The sequence below is a fragment of the Cherax quadricarinatus genome, chromosome 80 (genome assembly GCF_038502225.1).
Source record: "Cherax quadricarinatus isolate ZL_2023a chromosome 80, ASM3850222v1, whole genome shotgun sequence".
Taxonomy (NCBI): Eukaryota; Metazoa; Arthropoda; class Malacostraca; order Decapoda; family Parastacidae; genus Cherax; species Cherax quadricarinatus.
Genome location: NC_091371.1, coordinates 11,611,225 through 11,624,420, shown reverse-complemented (window position 1 = coordinate 11,624,420; position 13,196 = coordinate 11,611,225).

The window sequence follows — 13,196 nt, the reverse complement described above, 5'->3', positions numbered from 1 at the left end:
AGAACAAGTGCAGAAATCTTCAAGAAACTAGATTACTACCTCTGTCAAGCGACAGATCAACCAAGCTGTAATGGATATGTAGACCACTGGGCAGCCAACAGCAATGTCTGATTGACCAGACAGTCAAAAAAAAAATCATGGTGCAGACAGGGCTTTGAAAGTAGGATAACTCTCGAAACCGGTCACAGGTATAGCCCTCTCTTGAAAACCTTTCATGCCTTGCTATTTTCCCCTCTGATCATGGCACACACCAAACAAGCCTCGCCCAGAACTAGGTATGGTTTGCCGATACAATGCCGATAAACGTGTGCTGGTGAGGACAGATTAGCAAGGTGAAGAACAATATTAATGTGATTTATCTGAGAGTCGTGGGGTGTGCCTAGAGAGGAATTTGAGACAGCCAGCAGGAAATTCCCTGCGTGAGAAGCTCTCACTGTCAATAGGCGAGCTCTGCCCTTCCCTGACTCATTCTCAAATAATGCCAAGGCTATATTCTCCAATGTGGGGCTATCCCAGTGCTACTGTTTGTAGTTATGGGGTGTAAATGGCCTGGCTGAGGAGCCTGTTAAGAGTATCCAACAGCCTGATTCCTTTGATGAAATTTGGGTTGGAAACCCCAGTAAGGTGAATGAGATGGACGGAGAATCCAGGAAACACTGCACTGCCGATACTAATTCGCTGGAAGCCGCACATAACAGCAATGACGGGAGGGCTACCTGTGATACCTTGAATACATATGCCCCTCTAGCCTTCCTGGAAGTGTAGCTTCATCTCATCGTTCATCTCACACATGGAGTGCACGCCTCAGGAAATGTTACCCTGGCAGGCTCAAGCACTTTGGGAGAACGTACAAGATGTCACGAGTGTCTAGCTGCCTCATTGCATTTCCATCCTCTTCAGAAGCAAAAGTGATATCTTAATATGAAGTATAACAACAGTGAAGAGTAATTAGTTTCCATGAGTTCATGTGACTGAAAAGTTACGAAATCACTTGGAATTTATTTTCCCTTGTGGGTTCCCTAGAAGACAAATCGATGATTTTTCCCAATCTTGATGATTTTATATTTAGTTTAATCATCGTCTGCGTACATGCCAAAGTGCGAGAAGTATTTGTAACCAAACCTAAGCTTGAGTACTACCTATGTCTGTTTACACTGCCAGTTGCTCTGTAAGTGTGCTTCTCTACATTCATGTCAACATAATAGGTCACAAATGTTATGCTTCTAATTACATTCCACAGCCTGTTAACGAACCAAATTAAGATCTAGCAAAGAATGTACTCTACAACACGACGTTAAATGAAACTGATTTATAGTCCTTGTTTGGTGAGAGGCGAAGTATCTAAACTTAGAACAATGTGAGCCCATCAGCGTAATTTACAGTCAGCCTCCACCTCCAACTGCAGCCGCAGCCAAAAAACTAATACGATAAACCTGTCAGGAGCGGACGCTGAAATTGAGCATCAAAAGGGACAGTTATGTAGACAAGTGAGGTTCACATCCCAGACAAACTACCACCAAGTGGCCCTCAACACGACTCTACGAGCCTCACGTGTGGCAGATAGAAGGGTGATATAGCTTGCCTTGCAGCCTACACCAGCAACCCACAGAGAACAAACCACGCTAGTAGGGTGTCAGTGTGTCAAGGAATAAGACTACTGCAGGTAGGTAGGTAGGAATGGTTAAGAAAAAGCGGTATCAGTGTGCTGGCGTCGATTCACGGTTCTTGGTCTGCCTCTCTAAATCTTACTGATTAGGTTAACTGATTCCTAGCCTCTAGACCCAGTCATATCCACTCTTAAAGCTGTGTATGGTGTTTGCTTCCTTCACTCTTCACATCGTACGTTGCACTCAACATCTCTAAGACTTCTTAATAAGGTCTGAAGAATGGAGTAGGGTGTCAGGTTGGGGAGGAGGATAGTTGACATACTGAGCTAGAGAACACTGGAGCAAATACTTAGCGCCTTATCAAGTTGATTATTTATGGTACATAACTAAGGCGGACGGAGAGAAGAGTAACCTGACAAGGATATAATCTGCACGAGGGAGCTACTCCCGCTCACCCATATGATCTACACACATAATATTATCACCAATAAAAGTCAATCTCCTCGCCCTGCCACTCCATAATTTAATATAATAAATTTCAATAATGCCGCACTGCATGGCTGATAATTTTCAATCCCCAGAGGTGAACTACTAACGACAAGCGCTCTAAATCCTGCCGTCAGTCGCCTCTTAGGCGGTAATGTATGACCCCAAGTACCAAGAACTGCCAGCCTAACAGTTCACAGCGGGAGAACTGCCAGCCTAACGGTTGGCAGATAGCACATGCAAGAACTGCCAGCCTAACAGTTCACAGCGGGAGAACTGCCAGCCTAACGGTTGGCAGATAGCACATGCAAGAACTGCCAGCCTAACAGTTCACACTCTATAGGGATTCCTCTCAGATGGTAAGAAGTCGCTGATCAGATACTGGCTGAATAAGGAACAAACCAACGGGACCTCAGGACATTGTTCCAAAATGAACACACTAAAATTAGCCCTTTGCAAGACAGCAAGTGTGGTAGACAGACAGGGATGAAGTACATGTGTATGTTGAGAGATGACAACTCGTCCTCCTGATTGCACAACCAGCGTAAGATTTCTATTTAAGAGATAAGGTTAACCTAACCTAGAGTAGTTAACACTAATTCTCAGATGGGTTTTCGGGAGAGTAGAAAATGACATATCCTAACACGTCGAGGAAAAAAAAATTCCTAACTGAAAGATGTGTTGCTCAATAAGCAAGACGAGACCTTTGTGGGAACACAAATGTTACCCCGTTCTAGACAAAGCTGGCAGACAAGGGAACCGTTGGGAAAGGGATCTGTTTGTGACTCGATAAAGTCCACTGTGTGGGCAAAACGTAGTCAATAAAGGCTCACATTATGTTGCATTTGTGTCCATTTTTCCATCGTGTCGGTATTTTATACCATTTATCTCCAGGGTAACCGTTACAAATGCGATGGGGGGTACATATTAGGTGAGCGGGTCTAGGGGGAGAGAGAAGCTCTCAGGCTTTCCCCATTTGGACCAGGAGCTATGACTCGACACCTGCAACCACAATTAGGCGAGTTAGGTGAGTATAAACATCACAGAAGACCAGTGACATTGTCATACTTCCACATCAGGCCTTGATCGTAATATTAATATGAATTGTAAGCCACTGGTAAGTTCAGCACCTAGCCTGAGACTAGTTTCGACAATTAAACTAGGCTAGGAATATAGGCATACCTGGTTACCTGGAGGCATAAGTAGCATAAGTAGGCATAAGTAGCATAAATGCTTAAAACTACATTGAATCGTCGAAATATGCAATAAAATAATGCTTTAGCAGGTTTTTTCTATATTTTTAAATATTTCACATTTTTAAAAATCAGACGAAAAATTCATAAAAATATATATAATTTTTATCGGATATTTCATATGCTGTCTCGCCACTGTAGGCCTATAATATGACAAAACAGTGCCAGGCCTAGAGAAGCTTGAATTCCAGGCACCCGTCAATCAATCGGCACATTCGTGTCAGAAGGTCGTGTAGAATAGAGCGCGCGATAATTCGATAATTCCAGCGCCTAATTAATTACGAGATCTTAAACTCTATCGCGTAAATCCAGTGGCTCAAGTAATTAGGTGTGGTAAGGGTCCTTGAGGAGGCACTGGGGCTAAGGAATCTCTATACTCGTACATATACCAGGAGGAACCTCAGGTAAGCGCCACTACCCTGAAGTTCTCAAGGTAAGTCAGTAGAGTACCTCAGTAGTGTTAGGACACTGCCTCGTGGGGCTAGCAATGAGTCTGGTGTCTGTAAGCAGGTAACATGAAGTTACATCAATCAGTATACATCGTGCTAGGTAAATGGTCACAGATTTAACTGTGACATTTCATTGTGACAGCGTTTCGCTCTGTCAGTCTGCAACAAGCTTGACAAAGCTCCTGGAAAGCGGCACGTTGCCACAAAATGTCACATTAGTTGCATCTGTGTCCATTTACCTAACATTCTGTCGGTAATTCTACCAGTCCACATCAGTCTACATACTGGCAAGTACTATCCAGTGATATCAAATGTACACCCAAGTATATTTTCACACTGCTCAGTTGGGAAGAGTCATATCCAATTTAAAGGCTGAGCGAGAGTTGGCTGTCGTCTGGCGTGGATATTTGACTGACATATTAAGTAATTAATCAGTGTCAGTCAAGTAAAGGGGTTTTGTCGATATCGTTGGCTTTTCAACAAGCTCCCTCTAGACGGTTCCTGATCAGCTAGGTTGTAATGCACACATCGAACTGTGTGCAAAGAGCACCAACAACCTGACTGATTAGCTCTTTAAGTTATCCTGGTGTGAGACCGGGTCGCGCATGCGACCCGGTCTCAGACTTCTAACGTGACAATAATTACCATGAACATTGTTGGGGCAATATCATGAACCTGGGGTGAGGGTAATACCACGAGTAAGAGGTGATAGTATTACCATGAAAAGAGGTACCTTTACCTTCGATGAGTTCAAGTTTTTCTACATCCAGAGCCCGGCCTTGGGCTAGGCTTGTCTGGTAATATCATGATCAAAAGGTGATGGTAATAACATGAAGATGGTTAAGGTGAGAGTAAAGAGGAAAGGTGACATGATAAAGTGCCGCGGTTGAGGGCTGACGTGAAGGAGAGGCTGTCAGTATATCATAATGGCCACAATATACGTCTCGCCTCGCTAGATCTCCACACAGATACCTTCATCACAAGTCTGACACCATGGCATTATCCGGTAGAAAATAATACCGACTTTCATATTGTCTCACACAACCTTTCAACAAGCACAAAATCATTTTGATTTATTTACATGCAACAGTCTCGGTGTACTTAACCCTCTTATCTTTGCAGGGGCTAAATCACATAGCCTCACCTCGCCTCATGTCTCACTAATTCCTGGCCTCAAGAGACAAATTTTTTTTATCTACTCTTGAAGCTGTGTATGGTGTCTGGTTTCACCACCTAGGAACTTCTAATCATTTACTAAGACTAAAATGCATTCTCTAGCATCTGCCGAGTTTATTTACATCTTTGCTTGCCATCTATGTCCCCCTGGCTCCCTCTCATCGTGTACTCCCAAGATGTGTCTGCGTGGCAAAACAAACTGCTCCTCACTCCGCCTCCTAATTTATCTTGACCAACATTTACATACTGGGTTCTGGCCTTACGGACACTATCATACTTTTCTTCAAACAAGTTTTCATCCTCCTCTTCTAGCTCACATACACACACACACACACATATATATATATATATATATATATATATATATATATATATATATATATATATATATATATATATATATATATATATATATATATAAAAAAATTTTCGATTGTCTTATATGGCAAGACGAGCGTTGCTATTTAAGCCAAGATTGCAGGTTTTACATATTCGGCGCATATAATATATATATATACATATATACATATACATTATATATATACATATATACATATACATTATATACATATACATTATATATATACATATATACATATACATTATATATATACATATATACATATACATTATATATATACATATATACATATACATTATATATATACATATATACATATACATTATATATATACATATACATTATATATATACATATATACATATACATTATATATATACATATATAATATACATTATATATATACATATATAATATACATTATATATATACATATATAATATACATTATATATATACATATATAATATACATTATATATATACATATATAATATACATTATATATATACATATATAATATACATTATATATATACATATATAATATACATTATATATATACATATATACATATACATTATATATATACATATATACATATACATTATATATATACATATATACATATACATTATATATATACATATATACATATACATTATATATATACATATATACATATACATTATATATATACATATATACATATACATTATATATATACATATATACATATACATTATATATATACATATATACATATACATTATATATATACATATATACATATACATTATATATATACATATATACATATACATTATATATATACATATATACATATACATTATATATATACATATATACATATACATTATATATATACATATATACATATACATTATATATATACATATATACATATACATTATATATATACATATATACATATACATTATATATATACATATATACATATACATTATATATATATATATATATATATATATATATATATAATATATATATATATATATTATATATATAATGTCGTGCCGAATAGGTAAAACTAGTCAATTAGCAAGAACTCATTTAAAATAAGGTCCTTCCTAAAATTTTATCTTATATATTTAAAGATATATTTTTAATTTATGTTAATATAAAAATTAATCTTGTACTAAAAGAATAGAAAACTTACCTAACGTTATCATAACAAGCGCAATTTGATTTACCCTAATCCAACTAAATATATTTTTGATAAGTTTGCAATAATTTAATAATAAACAAGTACAATGGATTACATTTTTTTCGCTAGGTTCAGAATGATTTTTGCGAAATTACTGCACTCACAAATTTTTGCTTCCCCTATTCGGCAAGAAGTGCGTTGCTATTGAAGCTAAAATCGGAAGTTTCACAAACTAAAAATTTATCCCTGGTTTCTGGCTGTCAAAACACTCTTCTTTCCTGCACTTTCTATTTATCTTAGAGTTTTGTATGTTCTGATCATGTTCACATTTTAGCATTTCTTCATAATTCATTCCTCTCGTTTTTTGTAAACTTTCTAGTGCGTCCTAAAAGTTGATGATTTCGTTGATCACCGCCCCCGGTCCCAGACCAAGACTCCTGACCGATGACCTGATCAAACAGCTTGTAAGTGCTGGACACATGCAGTACTACGTAGGCAACGCAGCTCCGCTGATCAGAAACTGACTAGAGAAACGCCAACTACTCGCTACTCTGCTTCATGAACATGGGATGAACCCCAACTACTCGCTACTCTGCTTCATGAACATGGGATGAACCCCAACTACTCGCTACTCTGCTTCATGAACATGGGATGAACCCCAACTACTCGCTACTCTGCTTCATGAACATGGGATGAACCCCAACTACTCGCTACTCTGCTTCATGAACATGGGATGAACCCCAACTACTCGCTACTCTGCTTCATGAACATGGGATGAACCCCAACTACTCGCTACTCTGCTTCATGAACATGTGATGAACCCCAACTACTCGCTACTCTGCTTCATGAACATGGGATGAACCCCAACTACTTGCTACTCTCCATGACTTTATACTGAATATCGTGAATTTTTTTCTTACACATCAATTTTATAAAGTAAGAGCTGCGAGGTCAGGGCGACCTTATCAGATAGCTAATAAGAAGAGCGATAAAGCTGGTTTAGTGTGTAGCATGAGAGGGCGTTCAAGAGTCTAATAGCCAGACGTGTTTATTGTCGCTAACTGGCCTCGCACACCCGTAAAACCCCAACTATCACAGCCTTAAACCCAAACATAAAAACACACAAATTAGAACTAAAACTTGGGTAAAGTGCCACTAACACGAACCATCCCCCCCCCTCAGTATCGGGGGAAACGAGGAGAGAAGAGCTGGAATTAAAAGACTCAATTATTGCATTTACCAAAATAACCCTCAGACATTTTGAGCAAGCATCCTAAATTTGCTTGTGACGTGAAATATAAATCATAAATATACTCCCGAGGCCTGGTCTCAGACCGGGCCGCGGGGGCGCTTACCCCCGAAACCCTTTCCAGGTATACCCAGATGTACGCCTATTAACCAAGTCGGACAGAAACGTCGTTATAATTTTTTTTCTCCTATGTGTGGGCTATCTGTACTGTTCCCGTCACGGTATTAGGATCTGGTTCCTAGGCCTTTTGTGTGTCCATTTGTTCTTACGCTGCCGTCTACAGGATGGATATGGGATACGTAATGAACCAGCCGCGTCGGAGGCAAAATCTAATCTAACATACTCTGGGGGCAGAGTCCCTTCATGGAGTTGTTTACAAACTCTGATTAAAAATCACTTACGAGATAGGCGACACAAATTAAGAGTGGTGTGCTGGGAGCGTTACTTCTTTTTAATTAACATCAATAGACAGACGTCTGTGTGCGGAGACATTTCACCCAACACTTCCAGCAACACTGGAATTTCTCACACAATATGTGTAGCAATATCACACATTTACTTAGTATTTTCTTCCAAGGATGTACCCCACAACATTATTTTACTTCTAGGTGAGCAAAGGTAGTAAGGGTGTAAGCATACTAGCCCATATGTCGAACCCGACTTCTTATACCTTCCCTTTGATTTTCTACTCCAGGAGCCCGGCCATAGGCCAGGCTCGTCTTGTGCTTGCCTGGTCAACGCGGCTGGTAAAGGTTAACACATTACGTTATTCCTTCCCTCAACACCCATGGCCCTTAATCGAGTTTGGTACAATCATACACATAATGAAAATAATAATCAATGCCCATGGAGGTGTTCTTTCAGACCCCAAAGACCTCACTTCCATTTCACATGCTCTTGCATTTATTTGGGTTGAACTCGAGAAGCAACTTGCTTAATCGCATCTGCTGTGTGCTGCGTCAAAGTTTATTCCTCGCTTCTCCTATTCTTATTATTCACGCAAGTTTCAAGTCAGCAAACAGTAACACATAAGATTTGATCCCCCTCTGATAGATCGTTCACGTATATGAGAAGAGAAACAGTAACAGTCTTAATATTGATTTTTGCTGTACTCCACTCGTTACTCTCTCCCTTTCTGATATTTCATCTCTGACTGTTACTAACTGCTTTTTATCACTCCGGTACTCCATGACGTACCAAAGAACTCTCTTGATTTTAATCCTGTTTCTTTAATTTCTGGATTAATCTTTCTTGTGGACCAGGTAGATGCAATCCAACCAGCTCTATCTTTCTGTGAGGCTGTCGTGTAACTCCAGCAAATTAGCAAGATAGGATATTCCCATCCATAAATCCATGCTGGTTTTCTGTAAAGAATCTTCTCCCCAAGAGCTCCAATATCCTTTTCCTCACTATCTTCTCCAGAACTTTTGACAGTAAGAGATGCTGGTCTGTAACTCAGTGCTTATCTGTCTCATTTTCATAAACAGGGACAACATTAACCAATTTAAAAATTTTGGCAGCTGTCCTGATTGAAGATATTAGTTGTATACCTTTGGGACACAGTGGTTCGGTTTTCTCAACAAATATGGAGGTAGGTTGTTTGGTCTCAACATCCGAGTTGAGACCAGTGCTTCATAATTAGTATGTGTTTAACGCTTGACTTCCACACTTAATTCCATACTCCTTCACGCGTCTGTGAGCTCCCTCCACACATTCCTCTGACCTCCCCACACCTGTCTCTGACCTCCCCACACCTGTCCCTGACATCCCTACGCCTAACTCTGTCCTCCCCCCACACTTGTGTGACGTGCTCCCCACAAGCACCAGCAGGTAGATTCGGCAACTTAGCCAGATATTTGTGAGCACCGCACGGCCACAGCACACACAAACTGCTAGATAAACAAAATCTAACCTTCGCTGGATATGGAACTGGAGGCGTTCCCTCGTTCACCACTCACCCCTCCCCCTACCTTCCCTATCTCCTTCCTCCCTGCCTTCCTCTTCCTTCTTTTGTCCTTCCTTCATCTCTCTTCCTACCCTCCTCACTCTTGCTCGTCACTCCACATCTTACAAATGATAAGAAGCTTAGGATTACTCATTAATAAGAATAAAAGAGAAGAGGAAGATAATAAAATAAAGATCGAAGGTAAAAATATAATTTAAATTTAATTAGGGAAGAAAAATGAACCCGAATGAAGAAATAAGTGAACAAGAAGATTAGAAGAAACCGGAAGTAAAATGAAAAGGCAGGAGATAAGACGGTAACCGAGAGGCTGAAAAGAGTTGCGTGAGGCCGGGTGTAGGTAAGAAGTGGGCGGTGGGGCCGTGAGGGAAGGAGTGGGTGGTAAAGTGGGCGGCGGGGTGGCGGCCAAGCCTGGATGACCAATTAACCCCACCCCGCTAAATGCAACACAAGCACGAACTCGATAAAACGTTATTTTATGAGACTTCCTTCCTTACTTCTCTTGTCTGCTAAACCCCCCCACTCCTTATTACCACACAGGTCCTCACCCACCCGCCTCACCCTGCTGCCAGCTAAACCAACCTTGATGTCCGCTTAAATACAGCTAAATTCACCAATAAGGCAGTTTTGTCCAGCGTCACTCATCGTGTGAGTGAGATATACCGTCATGATTAGAATATTAGGCAGTGACACTCATCCTGTGAGTGAACATAGAAGACCTGTAGTCGATTCCGAGAGTCAGTACTCCTTCGGCCTAGTCCCAATCATAACATTTGATATCACACAGTTGCCTCGCCATTACCTTTGACGAGTTTCGAGAGTTTTTCTACTCCCGAAGCCCGGCCACTGGCCAGGCTCGTCTGGTGCTTGCCTGTTCAAGACATTAACTCCATTATTGTTCGTTGGAGCTTTCATGTATTGAAAAGTGGCATGGTGATACCGAAAAGATGTGGAAAAAGACATGTACAGTTCAGGACATTCTGGAGACCGCTGTAACATGATGTAGACAGGTCCTCCTCAAACACAACCTATCTCACCACGACTCACGAAATCGTAATGACACGATTGCAAACAAACCATACCATGGGTGGGGTTTGAACCCGCGGTCAGAGTGGCTAACTAGACGGTCTGGGGTTTTGAGACACTGACCGCGGGTTCAAACCCCACCCGTGGTATGGTTTATCTCACCACAACTGTACTACCACTTCTACGACTACCTTCTCGCAGCTTACCACCTGACTAGTTCTTAATTATCTATGTATTAGGACTGAAGAAGCCACTGGTGGCGAAACGTTTCCTACAATAAATGTCCTGTACACAAGTGTATTTTACCACAATCAGGTATTTCTATCCTAACAAATTATAATATTATTTCCACCCGAGGCTCAGATGTGAGGTCGTTTAAACATCAGCAGGACACCAGCTACACAAATCTTTGCTGACACCTTACATGAAGCTCGCGCACCTCCAACACGGTAGTTTAAACCATCACTGTAGCTTAACACATGTGGATCTCACACACTTTTTTGCCCGCTTTCTCACAACTCAACAAAAGAGATGAACATGAAGTTGGATTAAAATAGAGCAGACGAGCAGAGCGTTGCATTAAGACGACGACGAATGTGGAGTGTAAGGCGAGTGGCAAACTTGTATCTACACCGCCAGAGCTAACTGATTCAACATTTATACTAGATGGCAGCCGGGGAGCTAATGGCAGGACAGCCAGGAAGAAAGTGTAAACATGTGACCCAGGTCTCCGGCGTCCACTCGGTGAAGGACCACCAAGATGACGGAGTTAACTAGGTCCAGGTCTTGCTAGGCTGGGACAAGTGTGTAAGTCTTCATGAGGAAACTGGACAAGTATCTTCATCAGGTGTCAATCAACCAGGCTGTGATAGATACGTGGGGGCAGCGGGCCACCAACAGCGACAGTCTGGTTAACCAGGCAAGCACCAGACGAGCCTGGGCATATAAATCTTCATATAAATGTTAATGAAAATATTATCTATCATTCCGTAAAAGATTTTTTTGGAAAAGTTTAACTTTTAAGGGAGTTCAGCCTATTCGGCAAGTTCGGCTTATTAGGCACAACATGAATGAATTATATATATATATATATATATATATATATATATATATATATATATATATATATATATATATATATATATATATATATATATAATGTCGTGCCGAATATGTAAAACTGGTCAAATAGCAAGAACTCATTTAAAATTAAGTCCTTTCTAAAATTTACTCTTATACGTTAAAAGATATATTTTTTTCATTAATGTTGATGTAAAAAATTATAATTTTGCTCCAAAAGAAACTTAGAAAACTTACCTAACCTTATTATAACAAGCGCAATTTATTTTAGCCTAACCCAACTAAATATATTTTAGATTTGTCTACAATAATTTAATACTAAACAAACAGAGTGAAATATATTTTTTTCGTTAGGTTCAGAATGATTTTGGCAAAATTATTGCATACACAAATTTTCACTTGTCCTATATGGCAAGATGAGCGTTGCTATTTAAGCCAAGTTCGCAAATTCTGCCTATTCGGCACGATATATATATATATATATATATATATATATATAAATATATATATAAATATATATATATAAATATATAAAAATATATATATATAAAAATATATAAATATATATATATAAAAATATAAAAATATATATATATATAAAAATATATATATATATATATATATATATAAATATATATATATATATATATATATATATATATATATCAATATATATATATATATATAAATAAATATATCAATATATATACATATATATAAATAAATATATCAATATATATATATATATATAAATAAATATATCAATATATATATATATATATATATATATATATATATAAATATAATATATATATATATATAAATATATATATATATATATATATATATAAATATATATATATATATATATATATATAAATATATATATATATATATATATAAATATATATATATATATATATAAATATATATATATATATATATAAATATATATATATATATATATAAATATATATATATATATATAAATATATATATATATATATATATAAATATATATATATATATATATATATATATATATATATAATCACCTTTGATATACTTTTGACAGGTTTCGAGTTTGCCTACTTCTGCAGTCCGGCCCAGGGCCAGACTTATAATATACAACATATGAACATATTTTTACATTCCACTCCTTCCCTGATTCGCTCCAACCGCTACTACTAAATCTTTTCCTTTCTCTACTTCTCCATCCTCCACCCCTCTACCTCAAAGTCTTCATATCCCCTCCCTTCACCTCCTCCGTCTCCCCTTCTTCACATTTTCTCTGCCACATCCCCCAGTAATTCTCCGTTCGCCATTTCTCCTCAGTAATTCCTCCGAATCGTAAATCTTC